General features: G+C 38.1%; 1 pseudogene; it reads left to right on the plus strand.

Annotated features, from left to right (window-relative positions):
• The first annotated feature begins 109 nt into the window (after positions 1-109).
• LOC113897431 lies at positions 110-24502 on the plus strand (annotated as a pseudogene).
• Positions 24503-26110: the final 1608 nt, after the last annotated feature.

The following is a 26110-nucleotide window of genomic DNA, read 5'->3' on the forward strand; positions in this document are numbered from 1 at the left end:
TGGGAATACCAGACCAACTTAACTGTCTCCTGAGAAACCTTTATGCAACACAAGAAGCAACAGTTAGAACTGGACCTGGAAAAATGGACTGGCTCAAAGAAAAACGGGTATGTCAAGGGTGTGTATTGTGATTCTGTCGAGACCAGCTCAACAAGCAGGGTTTCCAAAGAGCGCAATACGGTGAGAGAATGAGAAATGAGACACAAGAATTCATAGAAAAGCGAGGATCAGGGGACCAACACCACTCGAAGGTGAAGGTGCCAAAACTGAACCCAAGCCAGCTTTATTATACTTCCAGCCGTGAATGAGAGAATATGCAGGGAGTCAAACTATAACTCATGTGGCCTTCACGGCCAAAGAACAAAATGATCATTAACCATTGAGTAATTAGGAAACAGTAATCAATAACAAATTAGTAACTAAGACTAATATTCTTATCTATAGATTTTCCACTAGATACGTAAAACATGTGACTCTGAGATGCCAGTTGAGAAACAGTCTGGGGTCGGTTTTCCAACCCCAGGATCATATCTTGTTTTCAAGATTATGAACTGTTCCCTCTGGACTTGTTCCAAGAGTCTCATGCCATATAGCATCCATTTTATCAATAATTATAAATTTCTTTTGCAGCCCTTGCCGGGGCCTGCTTTTCTTTTATTCTTCCTGTCTCCTACATGATTCTGCTTATTTAACTTATATGCAGAGTACATCATGCAAAATGCTGGGTTGGATGAAGCACAAGCTGGAATGAAGATTACATGATTCTGCTTATTTAACTTATATGCAGAGTACATCATGCAAAATGCTGGGCTGGATGAAGCACAAGCTGGAATGAAGATTGTCGGGAGAAATATCAATAACCTCAGATATGCAGATGATACCATTCTAATGGCAGAACTTTCAAAGAGGAACTAAAAAACTTCTTGATTAGAGTGAAAGAGGGCAGTAAAAAAACTGGCTTAAAATTCAACATTCAAAAAGCTAATATCATGGCATCCAGTCCCAGCACTTCATGGCCAATAAAAGGGAAGAAAAGGAAACAGTGACAGATTTTATTTTATTTGGCTTGAAAATAACTGTGGATGGTGACTTCAAGCACAAAATTAAAAGATGTTTGCTCCTTGGAAGAAAGCTATGACAGACCTAGAAACCATATTAAAAAGCAGAGACATCACTTTGCTAACAAATTTAGTGACACAGTCAAAAGTCAAAGTCATATAGTCAAAGCTGTGGTTTTTCTGGTAGTCATGTACAGATGTGAGAAATGGACCACAAAGAAGGATGAGCACTGAAAAATTGATGCTTTCAAATTACAGTGCTGGAGAAGACTCTTGAGAGTCCCGTGGAGAGCAAGGAGGTCAAACCAGTCAATCCTAAAGGACACCAACCCTGAATATTCATTGGAAGGACTGATGCTGAAGCTAAAGCTCCAATACTTTGGCCACCTGATATGAAGAGTTGATTCATTCGGAAAGACCCTGATTCTGGGAAAGATGGAGGGCAGGAGCAAAAGGGAGCAACAGAGGATGAGATGGTTGGCTGGCATCACCAATTCAATGGACACGAGCTTGTGCAAACTCTGGGAGATAGTAAAGGACAGGGAAGCCTGGAGTGCTGCAGTCCACAGGGTCATAAAGAGTTGGAGACATCCTAGTGACTGAACAACAACAATAAGCTTGAGTAAGATTCCTTGAAAGTATATTAATAAAATATTAGATAGAACCATTAAACATGTAATAGAGTCTATTCTGTATTCTGGACTTACACAACTTTAGAATATAACAAGAAGTTATAAAAATCTTAAATATAGATTCTATATATTTTTGAAAGGGCATTCCATAATTCTTCATTAATGGCACACTGTCTTCAGTGTGACATACTTAAAAAATATTATCTAATAAGTCACTTATATAAGTTCATTTCAGATGAATTTGTAGAAATCTGTAAAAGATTATAGATAGATGCTCTTTATTCTTGAACACAGAAACTTTCTTAAACTCAAAGGACATATAAATCCTTAAAAATGAGAAAGTCATGACTTATAAAAATGAATTGTTCAAAATTATATACTATATTAAGTTCAGAGAACTTGTTTCTATTAACATATTTCTGTCTTCCTCTTTTAATCATGTTTTCTTTCATACATCTCTGCTCTCTTTCACTTCTTCAAAAGAAAAATGTAAAACAATGCACACTGACAGATCTAATAGTTTAATCAAATTTTATAAAAGCTTGGGGAATATTTAGAATTTTACATGAGTCTGATTTTAAAGAGGTGTTTTGCATTAGCAGTCTAGGGAGTTCTGACTTTCTAATACATCAAGGCAGAAGAACAAACATTTGTCATCTAACTGCATAAGATGAACAGAAGTATCTTGCAACATCACTCATAGGAACTACTAGAGGTACAATACAATGAGCATGTTGAAAATATATGGAATTTATTTTCCTGAAAAGGAAATGTCTATCATTATATGCAAAATATCAGCTTGATAAATGATGCTGGTTATTTTAATAAAATATTTTCATATCCCACAGGGAAAAAAACCAAAGCTCAATTGTTAAATTATTTATATTATGGTCAGAATGCAAATTGGCTGGCTTATAAATATCTTTAAAATCAAATGAGAGAACAAGAAATCATCTTTACTACCAATTTGATTTATCCAGATCTTGTAAAATGCCCTGGGAGGTGTGTGTGTGTGTGTGTGTGTGTCTGTGTGTAACTAATTTTATTTTTTCATTGATTTTTCTTCAATTTGTCATCTTCTTGATACTGAAACTGACTTTACTTATTCTGGGTTGTGGCTCTCAGCCTACCCACTTCTGTGTATCTTTCAGTATCTCAGAATTAAGGAAGGAATAAAAACAACTTATCAAACTCCTTTTCAGCTAGCATACTGATTCAACAGTGTGATACTGAAGCACAGGGTTCCTTGATGGCTAAGATGTAAAGAAATGTGCCTGCTAATGCAAGAGACCCAGGTGCAATCCCTGGGTCAGGAAGATCTCTTCGTTAAGGATATGGCAACCCACTCCAATATCCTTGCCAAGGAAATCCTACAGACAGAGAAGCCTGTTGAGCTACAGTCCACAGGGTCTCAAAGAGTTGGACATGACTTAGCAACTAAAACCACCAGCCCCACTGAAGCATAAGGCATCCAATAGCTATTAGTGGTGATAATGAATAAAGTTACAGAAATGAGTAGGTAGCTAGATTCTGAGGTACAGTGTTTAAGAAACAGCAGCATAGAGGTTACAAATAGTGTCTGTTGTCTTTATTTTTATTAGTTACCAGTTCTGTGGGTGTGAAAGTTAACTATAAGGATACCAGCAATGAGAAGAGCAACAGTAACTTTTATCTCTCATTATTTGTTACAGCATTAGCTCTTGAAATATGTTGTTCAGTTTTTAACTTCACTTACTTCCAATTCTCCCTCTTCCCAAAAAGATTTACAGCACATGATTCCATCTATTAGTATATTTTTCAGTTAAAAATGACTGGTGCTAAACTATGACAAATTATATCAATAAACCTGGATAGTATAAATGAGTCTTTATAAGACTAAATCTAAAGTAAGTCTCTCCTAACATACTTTTTGGTAGAAAGAAACACATAATTGAAATTCTCATTGGATCATTACAATAAAAAATAAAGCAATTATCCTACGGTCTTCAAATTATAATTAGGAAATATTCTAACTCATATTGGATTTCCTCGGTGGCTCAGACTGTAAAGATTTGTCTGCAATGCAGGAGACCCAGACTCTATCCCTGGTCAGGAAGATCGTCTTGAGAAGAGCATGGCAACCTACTCTAGAATTCTTGACTGGAGAATTTCATGGACAGAGGAGCCTGGCAGGCTTTGCACTGTCAGACAAAACTGAATGACTAACACTTTCACTTCCTAACTCATTATGTTATAGAACTTTATATGTTATGAATTTTATATTTCATAAACTTTGAGCCAAGTTTGGTTTTACAAAATCAGAAGTATTCAAAGAAAACTCCATCCCCTTTATCCCTTGGGACCTCAATTAAGAAATGGAAAAAAAAAAAAAAAACCTAATTTCTCAACCTTCTTTGAGAGTGAGATGGCCCTGTGAGTTTTAATCAATGAAGTACAAGGACAAATCAGAAAATTTTCTAGGAAACTAATGTGAAATTTATTACTGATTAAAAAACAAAACAAAACAAAACACAATGTAATATCTCACTGGCAATTCCTTTCCTATTCTTTCTTCATTGAATGGTAACATGATGTATAGAACTGTTAAAGTCACATTGTATCCACAGGCATCAAGCACAATAAACTAAAGCCAAAACACAAAGCAAAAAGACAGAAAGAGAACACGAACTTAATAATATCAATGAACTACTGAAACAATCGTTCAAGTTCCTATCTTCAGATTTTTCATTAAATAATGGGTCATCTTGTGGTTTAGGACACTGATTATCAAGTGTTCTGTTGTGGTGGCTTAATGTATCACTTCCTCGTTTTGTGAACTCAGGCCTTAAAATTGAGATGTAGTCCCAAAGATGTGCTGGTTTACATTTAAGTAAAAGTGAAATTATACAAAGAGAATACCACATTAAGCAAATAAAACCTTTAGACTCAATTTTTCAAAATAATTAACTTCCTTATGTGTTTATACAACTCTGAGGCCAGAAATAGCATTTATTTCTGTCTTTCTAGATTTTCAGATAAACATTGGAAGAAGGCCCCTGACCTTAATAATTGAAAGGAATTTTTGAAATTAACCATGGTGACTGTCATAAACTATACCAGAACACTATATGGAAAAAAATGTCACTGGCTTCAGTAACTTTAAAGAACTAAAGCCTTGTTGAATTCTTAATGTCAATATCCAGGAATTATAATTATTCACCCAGTTCCATCTTGTATCTAATTACACAAAATTTCTTCAGCACTATGTTGCTGGGTTAGCTAATATTAAAACGTTCAAGGAAAAATTATTTCTTCATAAGTAGGAAAAATATGTGAAAGTTAATAAACTAGTTGAAGCTTTTTTCCTAAAATACAAATATAAAAGAGTTTAATGTTTTTGAATATTTCAACTTTGGGTACTGTTTTGTAAGAGATTCTTAAATGATTGACTTCAAGTAACACTGTCCCTCTTAAGGCACTTGTGATAGCTTAAGTACTTCACTTGGCCAAGATGATTGAGGCTTTTTAACTTGGAATACTGAGACTCACTAAATAAAGCAAATATTCTGATTGTAACATTTAACATGAGCATAATTTTATTTTTATGGTTGTGCTTACCTACAGCCTATCCACTCATCTTGCATATATTGTTATAAAATACACATTTTTGGCTCTAATCCTATTTTCCTGGGACTCAACCAGGTTCTGGCCACTCAGTGTGTAATAGCAGACAGAAATACAGGTCTAGTTCACATGGGATTATTCTAAATGAATCACTTAATTGCTTCAAGGTTGTTATAATAATTATAATAGCTCAATCACTCTCTTCTATATACCAACATTTTCTTCCTGGAATTTTGGTTATTTTGTTATTTTTTAAATTTACTGCTACTTTTATCTTTTTATTTTGATATTTCCTTCCTAAGTTAAATAACAATAAAATTAGCTAAAATTAACACATTTTTTTTCTGGGCCTATTCTTTCAATGAAAGGAATTTTTAGAAATTATCTTTCTAAGTGGGAATCATTCTACCTTTCTGGTTGAATGGTGAGTGGTAGCCAAACACTCTTTTACCTATTGCTTTCTTACAATAAAAATCTTCCTATAACCATGAGGATACTCTAAATTATGAGGGTCCTATTTTAATATAGAACAACAATAACAAAACAATAAATAATTAACAGAAACATAAAAGACCATAATGAGCAAACAATATGTGGGAAGCAAAAATATTTTTTATGCTGCTAGATGATGCTCTTTCTATAAGACCTGTGAACAGAAAACAGATTTAAATAATGAGTCCCTGTACTATTGGGAAGGAACATTAAGGTTTGATGTTGAGTCCTTCACAAGAGGGCTCTTGATATAATCCTACAAACTGGTAAAAATTGCTTTGATGATTATTCAAGTTTTGTTTATTTGCTTGCTTGCTTGTTTGATGAAGAGCACTATTCATTATGTCCAAAATCCCTTATACCATCCTAAACTATCTGAAGAATAGAGGCAAAAAAGGTAAGGTTTGAAGCCTACTGGAATGGCAGTATATTGTACCAATCCATCCTGGAACACAGGGTGTTGACAGTATTCCTCCAGCCTGCTTCTAATCTTAAGCCACTGACCAAAACCTACGAAGAATAAGCAGGCTTACTTTTTTATTTCTAAGAGACAAAATGCAAAAAGCAACATATGTTCCTGTTCACAGTAACACAATAGTCCCATTTAGGTTATTAATATTGAAAATACTCAGAGTAAGTTAAACCATTAATTACTGTGACAGCATTTATTCTCCCAGTGGCTTATATATGATTAATTGTAACATATGTTACACTGTTTATATAAAAAAAAATAAAGCAAAGGAAGAAATCAGTGAAGAAAACAGCAATTTTTCTGGAGATGTGATGAAAAGCACACCTGTACTATCTCCATTTGTCTCTTTTTACTCTAGCTTCTTTCTTATGCCTTAATTTATGTATCAGGAAGGTTGAAAAAGATTGTCAACTGCTTCTGTTTTGAAATATAACTTATATTTTAGCTAGTAAGATTTTGACATGTGCATGCCAAAAATTCAGAAAAAAATATGTTGAATGCAGGGGTCAGTTCAAATCTCAAAGGCAGCAGATTCCTCCAAAAAATCAATTAAGGGGCAACATTTTGCTTTAAGGGTGAAGCTTTGTTCACAGCCTTTGCTGCTGATGCTGCTGCTAAGTCCCTTCAGTCATGTCTGACTCTTAGCGACTCCATGGATTGCAGCCTACCAGGCTCCTCCGTCCATGGGATTTTCCAGGCAAGAGTACTGGAGTGGGTTGCCATTGCATTCTCTGGTTCACAGCCTTTAAGGGATGATAATTTGTTTGCATTCTTTTAAATAACACTACAGAGTGTATTTACCACATGATTTAGTTTTTTAAAATCTATCTATGAATCATTATTTATAGGAAAATATTAGGGTAAGGTGCAAGTTGAGGAAATAGGAAAAGCATGTGCATATCTTAATCTATAAGCTGTAGTGTATAATAATATCAATATCCTGCATTTCTCCAACTACTAACTTTTAAAGGAAACTTAAGATTTTTCTAAGTTGTATATGAAAAGTGAAAGTGAAGTCGCTCAGTCGTGTCTGACTCTTTGCAACCCCATGGACTGTAGCCTACCAGGATCCTCTGTCCATGGAATTTTCCAGGAAGGAGTACTGGAGTGGGTTGCCATTTCCTTCTCCAGGGGATCTTCCCGACCCAGGGATTGAACATAGGTTTCCCGCATTGCAGGCAGATGCTTTCCATCTGAGCCACCTCTCAATTGGATATGGCTCCGCTTTTCATTGAGATCTATTTTACATATGATGTTTACAGAATAAGGAACTATGGCAAAACTTAGGAGTGAATGGGTGCTTTTGTATAATTTTCAAAGGACTTTTGTGGCTCTAAACACATATCCTGTGATTAAACTAATGGGCAAACAATGAGGTTACTGACCTATTTTGGCAGATTTTAAGTTGCTTCCTTCTGACTCTGCTAATTGCATCTGGTGAATATTGGAAAAGAAACTGCAGGGCTGGAAGGCATTGCTGTCATCCAGCCAATCAGGTGTACATACAGCCAATGGGAGTTATCTTCCCACAGCCTACAGCCCTGAGGTGGTTCCAAGCAGCTGGTGCCCTACCAGAGCCATGTGTCACGTGACTCTGTACATCAGCGATTTCCTACAGTAAGCAAGGGCTTCCCTGCAGCTTTCTTATTTCTGTGCAAAATATCCCCTTCTTATTGAGAAAATATTGCTAAATGTCTATGACTTCAAAGCTTTAGAGAACTGAGGAAACATAGAAAAATTGCCCTTAGTTCCTGGTACCCTGAACTTTGAGCAATGTTAACGGGAGTTATGTGAGCACAAAAGAAATGCAAGTGCAGCAGGACTGCACCCTCAATCATTTGCTGAGCTGTGAGACACATTAAAAGTTAGCTGAGCAGTATCAGAGGCTATTTCAGAGCTGAATACATTTACCATGTTGTCTTCACTTACACCAGCTGTCTTCAAATTAGTTCTACTACTATGAACTGAAAGGGTTTTTGTTATTTAAAATAGCTACCCTTCACTCAAAGATGAGTCTTACATTATGATAAGCATTTTTTCTTTCTAGATTATTGTGCCATGATGAAAAGAGTATATTTCCTGATATATATATATATATATATATATATATACACACACACACACACACATATATAGTATACACACACACACACACACACATATTTTTTTTCCCCCAAAGAGAGAAAGCCAGTATGCTGCAGTAGACTGCATGACAACTGGAACCAAAGGGTCTGCCATTAGTTGAGTATGTTTTTTGAAAACAATCAGTTAATCTTTCTAAACCTATTTCCTCATCTTTAAACATGAGTTAATACCATATAACTTCGTATAATTAAGATTTAAAAAAACAAGTAAGATATTTTGTAACTAGTAAAATGTCATCTATTATTACCATAATTGTCATTTGATTAGTCACTTTCAAACGACCCTTAGCAACAGCAAACGCATAGTGAGACACTATTTTGTTGGGAAATTTGCTTATGCTTATCTTGTACATTCAGCATAACCCCTAAGGTGGTGATTATTGTAAAGTTTGGTTTCGTCCAGGTTTTTCAGTTGTTTCTTAACACAAAACAGATTCTTGTAAACAAAAATTTCTCAAGTAAACACAAAGACTACAAAGAAAAAAGGGAAATCAGCATCCTCCTTTATAAATCTCAGTTTACTATGGTAAAACCACATATAGAGCAAACTATGACTGCTTCCAGAACTCTTTATGTGTGGCCCTGGGGCTTGCTTACAAGCAGTCTTCGGGCACAAGGGCATTGTGAAATTGTCAAAGAATGGGTGGTTGAGGTTCCACTCAGGTTTCACGCTCTCTTTAACTGGTCTGTCTGAGCTCTGCCATGCAGTGTGAGTTTCTAATATTTCACACAGTGCCAAACATCACTCCCTCTCCTGAGGGTCATACTTAGCAAAAAGGCTTGAAAAGTGGCCAGTTGATCCAAGTTCAGTCTGTAAGTTGTCTCCTCAGAACTGCAAATTTCAAACTTTTTACCATTCTTCCTAGCTTCTTCTCTTTCTACAATACTTACTACTAGAAAACCTAAGTACATGCTATATAGTTGGAAGCCACTGTCCTCCTTAAAGACAAGTCCTCTCTGAAAATACTGTCTACCAACTGCCTCAAATAAAAGCCTCCCTGACACGCCCCAAGACAACATTTACGTCAGTATATCTACATAGGTGGAGCTATGGAGGTTGAGGAGGTGCCAGACGTGACGTGAAGTGATGTAGACGTAAACAGACGTGACGTGAGGTGACATAGATAGGCGTGACCTGAAGTACACCTGAGGTAGACGTGATATGACGTGACGCGACGTAGACGTAGGTATTCCGGGCTTGTTAATATTTGTTCCGTGAGTGACTTTCCTCTTTTCCTCAGTTCTTCACCACTTTTGGAAAACTGTCTCTTCACAGGGTATATTATATAATAACCTGATTAGGCAGAGTCACAGGCATGAGTTACTGCCAACCCTTATCCTGTCCAGCTTTGTGAATTTGGGTAAGTTACTTAAATTTCCTGAGCCTCATTTCTCTAAACATTGAGAACATGACTGTAAATAACTGAGGATTTTATTTAAGCATCACATGGCACCGCCTTCAAGTATAATTGTAGTAATTGTTTTTGTAACATTCCTTCTTTTAAAATAATGCCTTTAAAAAAATGCCTCCAGTGCAGCATCTGGGGTTAACTGCTGCCTCATTGGTATTTTGCTCTTTTTCTGCTTAGTGCACACGTTTTACAGATGGGTATGTATCTTCTCAGAAAGGCACTTTATGAAAATCTAATACTTTTAAGTCCGAGTCTGATGGTTATAACACTCAGTTTCTAAACTTTTGATTTTATAATCTGCATTATAGATTTTGTTGTCAAAATGATATTTTTAAAAAGCAAACATGATACTGTTAAAATAGGTACTAGACTTGCATTTTTTGGATTTTTGATAAACAGTAAATGGCATAATGTCAAGGTTAGTGTTTGATTAATGTTAACCTAAATCTGGAATGTAAGAAATGTTTTCTCCAGCAACTTCCAAGGTTCTGCTTGAATCTTCCTTCGCAGAAGTGCACAGGTTAGTAAACATCAATAATAGATGATACTTGTAGAGTATGGATGTTTGATTTTTCACCCAAATATATCTGTATTTCCATATTAGGTTTTCTACTTCTCATCTGTTTCTTCTTCCTTCTCCTCTCTCTCATGGAACAATTTTGATGAAATTATATTCCTTCATTTTCAATTCCACTGCAGTGTTCTTGCCTGGAGAATCTCAGGGACGGGGAGCCTGGTGGGCTGCTGTCTATGGGGTGGCACAGAGTCAGACATGACTGAAGTGACTTAGCAGCAGCAGCCTGTGTTGTTAATGTATTAAATAGTAAATGATGCATGGCTTGGCTTCTCTGGTAGCTCAGCAGGTAAAGAATCTGCCTGCAGTGCAGGTGACTGCGGTTCACATCCTAGATCAGAAAGGTTCCCCTGGAGAAGGGAAAGGCTACCCACTCCAGTATTCTTGGGCTTCCCTGGTGGCTCAGTCAGTAAAGAATTCGTCCACAATGTGGGAGACCTAAGTCGATCCCAGGGTTGGGAAGATCCCCAGGAGGAGGGCACGGCAACCCACTCCAGTATTCTTTCCTGGGGACTGCCCAAGGACAGAGGAACCAGGTGAGCTACCATCCATGGGATCACAAAGAGTCGGACACAACTGAAGCGACTAAACACAGTACACAGCTAGCATAAATGAGATTCTGACTTTTCTGGGCTAGTCACATGACAACTGAGTAGAAGCTAATTATGTATCATCTTCATAAATGTGACATATTTGTGTCACTGTTGTTTTTAAATTTACTAACCTGCCATTTTCCCTGCTTATCAGGCTACAAGAGCTCCAAATAGGGATTTACTGTAAAAGTTAACAGAAATTCCAACAGTGATATGTCCATAAAATATATATCTCTAAAGGAAGCTTTAGGGATATTCTTCATATGTAGTATACATACACTTCCTATGTAGTATAGCGATTACACTTTAATACTGCTTGTTACCAGTTGAGGTTTCTAGCAGCAGAGATTGAGATGGAGTTTGGTATGCAAGATATTTATTAGAGGTTAATGCTCTAGCTTGTAATTATGTTGCAGGATAACCCAGAAAGGATCTTGGGAGTATAATGATTCATCAGAGTGCCCAAAGTGACTTTTTGCAGAGTTCTCTGATGAAAGTGTCAATACAATATTGTAAAGTAATTAACCTCCAATTAAAATAAATAAACTAATATAAAAAAAAAAACCTACAGCTAAAAAAGTGCCACATGTTGAGACCTGTACCTGCATAGACAGAACTGTAGGGATCTAGGTATCCAGGTCAGAGAAGGCAATGGCACCCCACTCCAGTACTCTTACCTGGAAAATCCCATGGACGGAGGAGCCTGGTAGGCTGCAGTCCTTGGGGTCGCTAAGAGTCGGACACGACTGACTTCACTTTCACTTTTCACTTTCATGCATTGGAGAGGGAAATGGCAACTCACTCCAGTGTTCTTGCCTGGAGAATCCCAGGGATGGGGGAGCCTGGTGGGCTGCCCTCTATGGGGTCGCACAGAGTCGGACACGACTGAAATGACTTAGCAGCAGCAGGTATCCAGGTATTCTTCCTGTTAGGAAAACAGTAGCATGTGTATATACGGATTCAGTATATATACTACATCCTAAAGATGGTACCTAATCCTCGGGTAATAACATCTTCAAACTATCCTTCAACTGCGTATTCAGGAAACCATGCCCTTCTCTATCAGGCTGGGGAAAAAAAAAAAAAAAGGTGGTAGGGTGGTATGGTATTTGATACAGACAGTAGATATCATGTAACCTGGCTTACTCTTATATCTCCTTTGCTATGAATTAATTCCCCTGGTCTGGTACAATATTGCAAGGGATTTCATGCCAGGGAATCAGCCCTGAGATCACGGCAGTGGTTGGGTCAGGACAGCAATAGGGAAACTCTATATCCTCAGTATTTATCTCTTTCTAGTAGAGCAAATATGTGGATTTCCAAATTAAAAGGACCATAATGTATAATTTTTTACCAATTGGTCTCCTTGAGGAATAGTGTTATTCTGGGGACTAAGCATTAGTTTCTGTTGCCAGCAGTATGAGCATTCAGTATCATGTACATAAATGCCCCTCATTGAATGGGAGCTCATATTGTTGGTCCAATGAATAGTCTCATCTTTTCCGATGTGACCACTCTCTTTTGTATACAACACAGCAGCAGGAGTATAGTTGATGACTTAGGCTCCTTAATGCCAATGAGCTGAGTGTTCTGCTTGTTAATTAGTCTCCTGTGGTACATGCTCTATGATGTGCATCCATACAAAGGTCTTCACGCTTTGTTCCTGCTCCCTTATGTCTGCCATAGGTTCATACCATGGACCCATTCCATACTTTCATTGCCCAGGTCATGAACAGCTAGGCTATTTGCCACTGCTCATGGCACCATATAAATTATAGTATCAGACCACTTTTCTTTTTATTTTTTTATAGCAAAATGGATGTTCATATGGACAGCATGAAGCTGTCCATTGGGATATATTTCATTCATCATTAACTTTCAAGTCCACTCTTGAGGAAGACTTCAGTGAAGATATTGCTTATATTTGGCACATCCATAAAGTGTCAGTTTTTACTTTATTGCTATTCAAACAAGATTCTTTATATATCAGATTGTGGCCTGCAAGAACAGCACTGGTCCAGCAGTGGTGAATGATATGCAGATCTGAGCTGTTTGCTCACACAGCTGTTTATAACCTCTAGCCCTAATTGTATCTGGTCACAGAGGTACAACTTTATTTATTTTTATTTTATTTTATTTTATTTTTAAACTTTACATAATTGTATTAGTTTTGCCAAATATCAAAATGAATCCACCACAGGTATACGTGTGTTCCCCATCCTGAACCCTCCTCCCTCCTCCCTCCCCATACCATCCCTCTGGGTCGTCCCAGTGCACCAGCCCCAAGCATCCAGTATCGTGCATTGAACCTGGACTGGCATCTCGTTTCATACATGATATTTTACATGTTTCAATGCCATTCTCCCAAATCTTCCCACCCTCTCCCTCTCCCACAGAGTCCATAAGACTGTTCTATACATCAGTGTCTCTTTTACTGTCTCGTACACAGGGTTATTGTTACCATCTTTCTAAATTCCATATATATGCGTTAGTATACTGTATTGGTATTTTTCCTTCTGGCTTACTTCACTCTGTATAATAGGCTCCAGTTTCATTCACCTCATTAGAACTGATTCAAATGTATTCCTTTTAATGGCTAATACTCCATTGGCATGTTTTCAGTGGAGAAGTGCCTGATGAGACAACAAAAACCTATGAGACTATGTATACATCATCTTCCTGAAAATCTTAAAACTTGACAGAATCCATCTCATGGGGATAATTCAGTCTCATAGGTTTTTGTTGTCTCATCAGGCACTTCTCCACCGAAAACATGCCAGGACTTTTTTCTCAAGAGTCCTGTATGTTGTAGATGGCATGGTCTTGCTCCAGAGCCCCAGAGATCTTTATTATGTTTCTTAACTAGCACTTTCTGTAACTTCCATGGGACATTATTTTACCCCCTACCACCACTACAATCCCAAAGAAAGGTAATGCCAAAGAATGCTCAAACTATGACACAATTGCACTCATCTCACATGCTAGTAAAGTAATGCTCAAAATTCTCCAACCAGGCTTCAGCAATACGTGAACCATGAACTTCCAGGTGTTCAAGCTGGTTTTTAACCAGAAGGGAAATAGACACGTGTACCCCAATGTTCATTGCAGCACTGTTTATAATAGCCAGGACATGGAAGCAACCTAGATGTCCATCAGCAGATGAATGGATAAGAAAGCTATGGTACATATACACAATGGAGTATTACTCAGCCATTAAAAAAAAAAAAAAAAAAAACATTTGAATCAGTTCTAATGAGGTGGATGAAACTGGAGCCTATTATACAGAGTGAAGTAAGCCAGAAGGAAAAACATCAATACAGTATAATAATGCATATATATGGAATTTAGAAAAATGGTAACAATAACCCTGTGTACAAGACAGCAAAAGAGACACTGATGTATAGAACAGTCTTATGGACTCTATGGGAGAGGGAGAGGGTGGGAAGATTTGGGAGAATGGCATTGAAACATTTAAAATATCATGTATGAAACGAGATGCCAGTCCAGGTTTGATGCACAATACTGGATGCTTGGGGCTAGTGCACTGGGACGACCCAGAGGGATGGTATGGGGAGGGAGGAGGGAGGAGGGTTCAGGATGGGGAACACATGTATACCTGTGGTGGATTCATTTTGATATTTGGCAAAACTAATACAATTATGTAAAGTTTAAAAATAAAATAAAATTTAAAAAAAAAAAAAAGAAAAGGCAGAGGAACCAAAGATCAAATTGCCAACTTCTGCTGGATCATGGAAAAAGCAAGAGAGTTCCAGAAAAACATCTATTTCTGCTTTACTGACTATGCCAAAGCCTTGGACTGTGTGGATCACAATAAACTGGAAAATTCTGAAAGAGATGGGAATACCAGACCACCCAATCTGCCTCTTGAGAAACCTGTATGAAGGTCAGAAAGCAACAGTTAGAACTGGACATGGAACAACAGACTGATTCCAAATAGGAAAAGGAGTATGTCAAGGCTGGATATTGTCACCCTGCTTATTTAACTTATATGCAGAGTACATCATGAGAAACGCTGGGCTGGAAGAAGCACAAGCTGGAATCAAGATTGCCAGGAGAAATATCAATAACCTCAGATATGCAGGTGACACCACCCTTATGGCAGAAAAGTGAAGAAGAACTAAAGAGTTTCTTGATGAAAGTGAAAGAGGAAAGTGAAAAAGTTGGCTTAAGGCTCAACATTCAGAAAATGAAGATGATGGCATCTGGTCCCATCACTTCATGGCAAATAGATGGGGAAACAGTGGAAATAGTGGCTGACTTTATTTTGGGGGGCTCCAAAATCACTGCAGATGGTGTTTGCAGCCATGAAATTAAAAGACGCTTACTCCTTGGAAGGAAAGTTCTGACCAACCTAGACAGTATATTAAAAAGCAGAGAAATTACTTTGTCAACAAAGGTCCATCAAGTCAAGGCTATGGTTTTTCCAGTGGTCATGTATGGATGTGAGACTTGGACTATAAAGAAAGTTGAGCACTGAAGAATTGATGCTTTTAAACTGTAGTGTTGGAGAAGACTCTTAAGTCCGTTGGACTGCAAGGAGATCCAACCAGTCCATCCTAAAGGAGCTGTGTTCATTGGAAGGACTGATGTTGAAACTGAAACTCCAATACTTTGGCCACCTGATGCGAAGAACTGACTCATTGGAAAAGACCCGATGCTGGGAAAGATTGAGGGCAGGGGGAGAAGGGGACAACAGAGGATGAGATGGTTGGATGGCATTACCAACTTAATGGGCATGGGTATGGGTGAACTCCAGGAGTTTGTGATGGACAGGGAGGCCTGGCATGCTGTGGTTCATGGGATCACAGAGTTGGACTCAACTGAGTGACTGAACTGCATTAAACTGAACCATTACTACTATCTCTTACACAATTAGGTCTGTCAGAATGCATGACAGCTTACACTGCAAACCAGATCTGCTGTAGAGCTCTTTCCTATTTGGGGCCATGCTCAAACCTAGTAGCATTGTGTTACACAGTATATGAGCCTAGACAGTATGCCCAGATGTGGAGTATACTCCTCTAAAGAAGCTTATCAGGGTGTGTGTGTTTTAATTTCATTATGTTTGGAGATACAAGCTGCAATTATTGGTCTTTTACTTTGGAACATATGATATGGCATGCCAGTGATCACTAAATTCTTAACAGTATTACTGAAGTGGAAGACCACTAGCCACTTCTTGCTCCTGTGGCCCAGTCTGTCTAAATGAAAACCACTACTCCTGTGTATTTTAGATCTTTAAGAAAACAGTGTTTTTTCCCAATCCCCTTGTGATGTAATTTTTTAAAACTTATTGTCTTGCTTGTGATAAGGGGTAGTCTCATTGATTGCTATCTGGTCTTCTCAGTTCAGTTCAGTCACTCAGTCGTGTCCGACTCTTTGAAACCCCTTGGACTGCAGCACATCAGGCTTCCCTGTTCATCACCAACTCCCAGAGCTTACTCAAACTCATGTCCTTCGAGTTGGTGATGCCATCCAACAATCTCTACTTCTATCATCTCCTTCTCCTCCTGCCTTCAATCTTTCCCAGCATTGGGGTCTTTTCCATTGAGTCAGTTCTTCACATCAGGTGGCCAAAGTATTTGAGTTTCAGCTTCAGCATCGGTCCTTCCATTGAATATTCAAGATTGATTGCCTTTAGGATGGAATGGTTGGTGTCTCCAAGTGGCTCTCAAGAGTCTTCTCCAACACCACAGTTCAAAAGCATCAGTTCTTTGGCACTCAGCTTTCTTTATAGTCCAACTCTCACATGCATACACGACTACTGGAAAAACCATAGCTTTGACTAGATCGACCTTCTACATAAAAAATCTGGCCTTCGGCATAAAAGCTATTAACCTATGGCTTAGGTTCAGTGTTTGGCTTGCACAAACTGTTGTGTATGCAATTCAAACTATATAGTTGGGGGACATGAAAATTAAAATCAGATAGGTGTTTGGATTCACTGGAACCAAAATAATCTGAATCTTAACCAAAACTTTATATTTTACATGAACACATCAATCACATGCTCGTACTCTCATACCAGGGCAGGGAGGAGTAAGGAGAGGGCATCATAATACATCACATTATTGTAAGAATCTTTGGGGAAGCACTTATAGAGTTTTTATCAAATTACTTTTATAATGTTACAGGGTCCTTCTTCCAGTGGGCCCAGCTGAATCGTCAGGAAATGGTTCTATGCCTGAAAACCGGCAAGAGTTTATTACCTTTTATCTGGTGGAGGGTAAGGTGAGGTTTAACTCCCACTAGCTACTTGGTAGTCCAGCTATGATTTGTTTTTCTCTCTTATGATATAAGCTGAGTGGTGTCCTTATTGGCTTCCCATTTATAATTACTGTTTTTCCTAGGACACTAAGTTCTTTTAACCACTTCCACAACTTTCTGTGAGTCATTACTCCTAAATCTGCAATTTAAGCCTGTTACTCATTATGAAATTTAGTCAACTTCTGGCAGTTAAGGATTGAACCTTGCCTTTATTGCTTTAGGATTCTGTTGTGCTAATTTTTATCAGCTAGTCCAATTCTATAATGACTTTTCCCAAAAAATGAGGAGAACCATTATTGACTTTATAATTATGCTAGTGTTCCTTTCACCAGCGTATCCCTTAAGGTCTTAGTAAATGGTACACATAGGCTATCTCATGAATGTAATTCTGTGGTGTGTCTTACATTGAGCCTTTTAATTCTTTCCTAAATCATCAGCCATGGAAATTGTGGCTTTTTAACTCCACATCGAATGTGTCATCTCTTACTCCACACTGCTTAGAACATTTTAGGGGTACTTTCCTGCTGTTAAATCCTATAACTTGGAATAATGCTCCTAAATCAATAACCTCTCCCTTATCTCCATTTTATGTTCTGACTAGTTTGATCAGGCATTCTTATAATCCAGTCTGTACATGCTCCTTAACTCTAGCTGGTATATTCTAGTTCAGGCTTGCAGCTCCCTTGGAGTATAGCCCTATTTCTTTCTTATGAGGCCCAACATGCCCCTAACTGAGCTATGATGCAACTTAATGTGAGTCATAGGTCCAGTAGCCAGAAGCAGAGGTGATGAAAGGTCTTAAAGAAACACATGTCTTATAGGGGGAAGTTCTCTGTGTAGTTTTCTCTCTTCTTGGAGTGCTTGCTCTTAATTAGCAGATTCATAGTCAACAGAGAAGTCAGGTGTTTGAAAATGTTGTGAGGAATTCTCCCATGTGTCTTCTTAATAAATTCCAAGATTTCTGTTGGTCCTAATTGGGGGTCTAATGCTGCTATAATGGACAATGCCTTGGTTGTATGTCTGCCCTTCTTGGGAGTTCACCATTTGTGACTATTATGTCCTTTGTCCAGTCCTTAGTTTTCTTTGCCTTTGAATTACAAAAGTATCTTCATAGTTTGCCAGGGTGGTCTTTTGGTTTTCAGAGTTGACTTTTAATTGCCTGTCATGCCAAAGGCATCACCAACTCAATGGACATGAGTTTGAGCAAGCTTTGGGAGTTGGTGATGGACAGGGAAGCCTGGAGTGCTGCAGTCCATGGGGTTGCAAAAAGGCACACATGACTGAGCAACTGAACTGAATTTTAATTGCCTGTGAATGTCTAGCAGCTTTCTGTTACATTTTTCTAGAGTATCGATGACATTTAGCCATCCAGTTCCATTGTCCTTATAGCTATCATTTCTCTATACTTCTCAAACATCTAATAAGTGGCACCTACTAGTACAGGTCCTTCTATCTGTTCACTATCACAGTTTTTCACTGGTGAGGATTTTAATAATTCAACTCATGCTAGGAGCTTTCTAAAGTTCAGCTATCATTAGTGATAGGGTCCTCATATCCTACCAGGTAACAAATGATTCACTTCAGAACCCCATCTTATAGTCTGCTTTCTCAGACATCTTCTGGTAACATCTGTCACACTTAGCTGTCCATAAGGAAAAGATAAATTGGAATTTAGCATACAGGCTATTAACTAGGAATCAACATCTGGGATGTTGAGGGGATGGAAGGAGAGGATGGAAGTATTGAGTAGACTGAAAAGTCCTAAAGCACTTTAGGACCAAGAATCTTGAGCCATCACTGTGGAGGAATGTACATGGTCCATCAGGTGTCCTACATTAGGCCTAATAGCAAGGTCTTTATACCAATGTGTCATGAGTCATTAGATAAAAGCTGCACACAGAAGCAAACTCCCTTGAGTGTGGCGACTCATTGTGAAGGAAAACTCTGAAGAAGTTAGTTGGTTTATTTACACCTGGGCAGCAGTTACTTCCATGATCTCTATGTCCATCACACTACATGGAAATCAATCAACAAACACCAAGTGTGTTTGGTTTTGTTGTTGTTGTTCAGTAGCTGTGTCCAACTCTTTGTAACCCCATGGACTATAGCCTGCCAGGCTCTTCTGTCCATGGGATTTCCCAGGCAAGAATACTAGAGTGGCTTCCATTTCCTTTTCCACGAGATCTTCCTGATCCAGGAATTGAGCTTGTGTGTCCTGCATTGGCAGGTGAATTATTTACCACTGAGCCACCAGGGAAGCCCTATCAAGTATGTACTAGATATCATTTACTGTACCAAACACGGACTACAAAAAAGAGGAAGAAAACAGATGCAGGTCATACTTCCAAATATCATAAAAGTTAATACGGGAGTTGATAGATAAACCAGTGCTTAAAGCAGTATCTAAAGGTATCAGTGAAAGAGATATGCCTGGACAGCCTGAGAGTGTCAAGAAAGCAGCTCACTCAGACTGTGAAGAACAGTGAAAGGAAATGGAGTATTTGAAATAGATATTGAAGTAGGTATAATGTAGATAAAAATTAGAGTATTCAAAGGAAATGTATAACCATATAAAAATGGAAAATTTTTGTTATTTGAGGAAATATTTCAGCATAATTTGAGCATAATATGACAATAAGTAAGGGTAAAATGAAAAGGTAGGCAGGATTTGGATGATAGAGAAGAATGGATGACATGCAAGGGAGTACAGTCTGTACAAAATACAGATTCCCTGAAAAGGTTTATTCTAGGCAGTAAAATGATCAGAATTCCACTTTAGGATATTTACTCTGGCTGCAATATGTAGAATGAATTGTAGTAAAGTTAGCCAAGGTACAAGTTATTCTGGTAAATAAATGAGAAAAAATAGAGACTTACAACAATGGCATTTTTTGTTCCACAGTAGAGTGGTACTTCGGAGAAAGCAATGGCACCCCACTCCAGTACTCTTGCCTGGAAAATCTCATGGGGGGAGGAGCCTGGTAGGCTGCAGTCCATGGGGTCGCTAGGAGTCGGACACGACTGAACGACTTCACTTTCATTTTTCTCTTTCATGCATTGGAAAAGGAAATGGCAACCTACTCCAGTGTTCTTGCCTGGAGAATCCCCAGGGACAGGGGAGCCTGGTGGGCTGCCGTCTATGGGGTCGCACAAAGTCGAACATGACTAAAGCGAGTTAGCAGCAGCAGCATTAATTAATATGTTATTGATTTAATATTATTAAATATAGATTCTTTGCATATTCCCCCCAATGTCTAGTGCCTCAAGGAAGGTTGCTACAGATACTAACCATAGGTAGCAAGTAACATCATGATTGTGGTGAATGAAGATGAGAAGGAGAAGGAAGCTGGTTTTGTTTAGGTCACTAGTGTCAAGTCTGTCTCCTGTGTATCTAAGTAGTTTTATAAATATGGCTCAAAGAGTCCTAGGAAAACTCTTTTCTTCCCAGTATGTATTCAGGTCAAGAGAATTTTGTATCCTGCATACACATTATTTTGAAATTCTTTCAAAAGATAACTTTCTTATCCTTTTTTAACTCTTCTCATCATTTTGCCTACTCTTTAAAATATCAGATGGTTCCTTTTTTAGTCCAAGTATTCAGGTTCAACTAAAATCACTGATTTTCACAAACAACATATGCTTATTTTGTTCACTGCTTGTGGAATCATTTGCTATCTTATCTTTGTCTATCTTGAGTCATCCTCAGTCTGTAAGTGTGTCCTTCTTGTTTTAAGTCAGTCCTGGGCCCCAGGAGCCTCTTTAGAGGTCACTAGATGAAAGGGCCCTTTGGATAAATGTTTTAAAGGATCTCTATACTGCATTTTAAGCAAATACTTGACTGAAAATGCTCTTTTTTTTCAAGTACAGTGATGTTAGAGTTGTTAAGCTTTTTCCCATTTATTGCTACTGAATTCACATATGTATCTTCAATATCCTATGCTGTAGTGGTCTCAATAGTTAGCACATTAATCATGCATTATCTTTAGTAGGAACCTTTAGATCTTTGTAAAGTGTATGTGAGACATTTGGATTTAAATTGCACCTCATGCACTTTTCACATTGGCCATGCATAAAGAATAGGTTGGAACAGATTCTCTAGTCCATTTTGTAATGGCGTGACTTCATGACTATATTCAAATCAATGAAAGCGACCTGTAACAATTCCCGTACCTACCCTGGGAGGGTAGTTGTGTCTCCTTCATGCTCTCCTTTCTGCACCAGCTGAATGCAGAAGAAGGCAGAGTCCCAAGAGAGACAGAACCTAAGCCTCTACATGATAGCTTGGAAGAGAGCTGCCTTGCTGACCTAAACTCCCATAAGGACATGTTAGATGAGCAAGAAAAAAATTATGGAGTTTTAAGCCACTGAATTTTTTAGGGTTATTTATTCCTTTGTCTTAACTTATCAACGTAATTTTCAGGCACACTTTTGGCCTAAATATACTTTTGTAATGCATCATGCCTGTCTTTACTACTTAAAACTTAAGTGGTCTAAGAGTATTGCCCAGACTTCCCAGCCTGATCCTCAAAGACCTAAATTAAGTGATTTCAGCCTCTATTTCCAATGTCATCTTTCACTATTTCCTCCTGATACTAAATTATTGTCTACTTCCTGGGAGTGTCATAGTCCTACAAATTTCTTAGCTCTTGGCACACATCGTTCCCTCTGAATTTTTTCTTCTCTACATTCTTAGGAAATTCCGACTTCTCTTCACGACTTTGTGTAATATAAATGATGTGTTGACATCTTGGTTAAGCATTAGTTGCTCTTCCCTAGGTGTTTTCAACTACTATGTGTCCATCATTACTGAAACACTTAGAACTTTTTATTGTAATCATTTGCATATGTATATATTGCTTAATCTGTACAATGAATTGTTCAAGAATGGGAACCTTTCCATATTTGTCTTTATATCCAATGTATATTAAAAAGAAAAATTAGCAGTGTCTGTTTAAAAGAATGGATAACCTTACATTTTCTTTAATGTGACTGTTTAATTTGATTGGCCTGAACTGCTTTTATTTACACTTCATCTCTGAATGCCCTTTTTAGGGGCATACTTACAATCTTAGAAAGTAGCAGAGAAACTTATTTTCTACAATTTCACCTACTGAACTTGTGAAATATGGTTTTCTTTTTAACCATTTCAAAAATTCTTAAAAAGAAAATACTTCTAAGGTGTGTAGTACAAATGTAACTTTTAAGTCTTTCTCCTCAATAACCCCAAACTCTCCAGCTCCTTCAGCACATCCAGTAATTTAAGATTTAGAAAATTGACCTTATTCCCCATATAATAGAAAACATTGCAGTCCTGTCAATAACTGTAAGGGATACCTTGGGCAGTGGATACAAAGCAGTGCTTCCCTTAAAGACTTTTGTCTCAAAGTTGATGATAAGATTCTAAAAATCCATTTTCCTTTTAAACTCAGATATATTCTTTATCTTTTTTGCATCATGACCACCTGTTGACACCACTCTGATTCCTTCTCCCCTTGAAATATGACTCACATCAAGGCTAGCTTTAAAGATTTCATTTAGAAGGATATGATATTGCTACATAAGACTTAAATCTGAAAATTAAATACACTGTTTTTAATAGTTACCTAATCATTCCTTCACATACAATTAAATTTGCTCTCTTTTCTTATAAAGATTTTAGCCCTCCAATGTATTCCTGGGCCATGCCCTTCCTCTTTGACTTTCTTTCTCTGTCTAGATTTTTGCCCTTAAATACCCAATCCCTGCTTTTTATTTTAACTTTTTCCATGGAAGTAATATTTACAGTTCCATAAAGCATAATTAAAAATTTCAGTCACTCAGTCGTGTCTGACTCTTTGCGACCAACTCCCAGAGACTACTTAAACTCATGTCCATCGCGTCGGTGATGCCATCCAACCATCTCATCCTCTGTCATCCCCTTTTCCTCCCACCTTCAATCTTTCCCAGCATCAGGGGCTTTTTCAATGAGTCAGTTCTTCACATCAGGTGGTCAAAGTACTGGAGTTTCAGCTTCAGCTTCAGCCCTTCCAATGAATATTCAGGACTGATTTCCTTTAAGATTTACTGATTGGATCTCCTTGCAGTCCAAAGGACTCTCAAGAGTCTTCTCCAACACCACAATTCAAAAGCATCAATTCTTTCACTCTCAGTTTTCTTTATAGTCCAACTCTCACATCCGTACATGACTACTGGAAAAACCATAGCTTTGACTAGACCGACCTTTCTTGGTAAAGTAATGTCTCTGCTTTTTAATATGGAGTCTAGGTTGGTCATAACTTTTCTTCCAAGGAGCAGGCGTCTTTTAATTTCATGGCTGCAGTCACCATCTGCAGTGATTTTGGAGCCCTCCAAAATAAAGTCTCTACTGTTTCCATTGTTTACATATCTATTTGCCATGAAATGATGGGAGTGGATGCCATGATCTTTGTTTCCTGAATGTTGAGTTTTAAGCCAACTTTTTCACTCTTCTTTTTCACTTTCATCAAGTGGCTCTTTAGTTCTTCTTCAGTTTCTGCCATAAAAGTGGTGTCATCTGCGTTTCTGAGGCTATTGATGCATTATATCTTGTATCTATGATATTAGCATGAAATCTGGTAACTCATACTTAAGACTATTAACTCTTTACAAAATGGTTAAGAATTCATAGTTTGGAAAAACCAGTTAGTTACTTGGCTCCCTTTCTTGTTTGCCTACTGCTTTAATTGGTTTCAGCTGTCAGTTCCCCTACATGTGTCACTCCTTCCTTGGCAAGTAATTAGACTGCATGAAGTTCTAGAGAAAGAAAAGAAAAGGAGGATTGAGACAGAGCGGACACCAAGCTCATCTCCAGAAAAAGGGAAGCAACCAGTTGAAGATTATGAGGATGTACTGAACCCTATGCCAGCATGTTTTTACTCAGTGTCCCGGAAAGAAGCAACTGAAATGCTCGAGAAGAACCCTTCCATGGGAAATATGATCCTGAGGCCTGGCAGTGACAGCAGAAATTACTCCATCACCATCTGGCAGGAGATAGAGTATGTTTAATTTTAAAATCCTGCCAAGAATCAAGCACTACAAAGTGATGAGTGCAGGGAAAAACTACACTATTGATTTGGAAAAGCCTGTAACGCTCCCAAATCTTTTCAGTGTCATTGATTATTTTGTGAAGGAGACGCGAGGAAATTTACGACCATTTATATATTCAACTGATGAAACCCTTGAGACGAAAGGATTTCCTGTGACACCTTTAAAATAATTTTTTTTTAATTGTTTTAATTTTTTTTTTTTTTTTTTAAAATTTCGGGTGTACGCGTGCTCCCCGTCCTGGGCCCTCCTCCCTCCCCCCTCCCCATGCCATCCCCCTGGGCCGTCCCAGCGCACCAGCCCCAAGCATTTAAAAGTAGGGGGGAGGCTGGGGAATCCAAACTTTTTTTTCTCCATGGATGATATTGTGTCAGTTATCTAATGCTATGTAACAAACCACCCCTAAAACATGGTGATTGTATCAATGACCACTTTATTTACTCACAATTCTGCACATCAGCAACTTGGATTCAATTCCGTTGGGCAGTTCTTCTGCTAGCATCTTGATGTCATTTGTAGGACTATAACAAGCTGGTGGCTTGACTGGAGCTGGATGGTCTAAGTTGGCTTCATTCACACATCTGGTGCTGGTGGTCACCTGGGCCTGGCTGAACCATTCTCTTCATGTGGTCTCTAATCCTGAAGGGTTAGCCCACATTCTCTTATGTGAGAACTCAGAGCATTTAAAGAGAGAAGGATAGCTGCATGTCCTTGGGCTAGGAATTCTTAGTGATGAGAATTAAGTATGGCTCTCTTGGAGCTTTCATTATAGGAGAAACTGTGAATTGAATAAATAATCCCAAGTGTGATATATCTTATATACAGGGATTATTTTTCTTCCTTTAAAAAATTTAATTTGCATGCAATAAAATTAAATTTTTGTTGTTAAAAAAAAAAAAAAAAAAGAATTCATAGTTTGGTTGAACCAAAGGGCTCATGGTTCAGTTTACTTTTGAAGATCGTTGTGAAGCAAATGAAAGTATATTCAGTTTGTGCTGTAGCTGTTTCTTGAAACCATGTAAATTTACTACTTAAGCTTAGCCCTAGGCAGTCAGTAGACAATTCTTCACTCAGGATCCTGTCAGATTCAAATCTATGTAACCCTAGAAGGACTTATGGTTGGAATGACTGATGCTCCAATACTTTTGCCACCTGATGTAAAGAACTGACTATTGAAAAAGACCCTGATACTGGGAAAGATTGAAGGCAGGAGGAGAAGGGAACGACAGAGGATTAGATGGTTGGATGGCATCACTGACTTGATGGGCATGAGTTTGAACAAGCTCCAGGAGTTGGTGATGGACAGAGAAGCCTGATGTGCTGCAGTCCGTGGGGTTCACAAAAAAAATCAGACATGACTGAGCGACTGACCTGATCTGAAAGCTAACACATGCCCAGGTTCAAAGAATATATCACATGTATATGTATGTATCACTTTACTTCTAGTTTGGACATTGAACGATCCAGTATTAGAAACTATGGTCATTTACTCCAGCACAGTGCTCTGTGTCAAAGGTAACTGAGAAAATCACCTCCTAAATCCAGGGCATGAATCTCAGTATTCCCTCTGAAGTCAGTTAAACTTCTTTCTCTGTTTTAGGAACTGGGTTTCCTCCTGTTAAAGTTTCTTTACAGATACAGGGAAAATAGGTGGTGTATCCTAAATTTGAATGCATCATCAAAACTCTTTGTAAGGAGTGTCTCTAGGAAATATTTACTGAAACAGCATCTGCCATCCCACCTCTATTTTGAAACCTTTTCCTCTGTGATTTCTGAAGTA

Source organism: Bos indicus x Bos taurus, chromosome 8 (genome assembly GCF_003369695.1).
Source record: "Bos indicus x Bos taurus breed Angus x Brahman F1 hybrid chromosome 8, Bos_hybrid_MaternalHap_v2.0, whole genome shotgun sequence".
NCBI classification, from domain to species: Eukaryota; Metazoa; Chordata; class Mammalia; order Artiodactyla; family Bovidae; genus Bos; species Bos indicus x Bos taurus.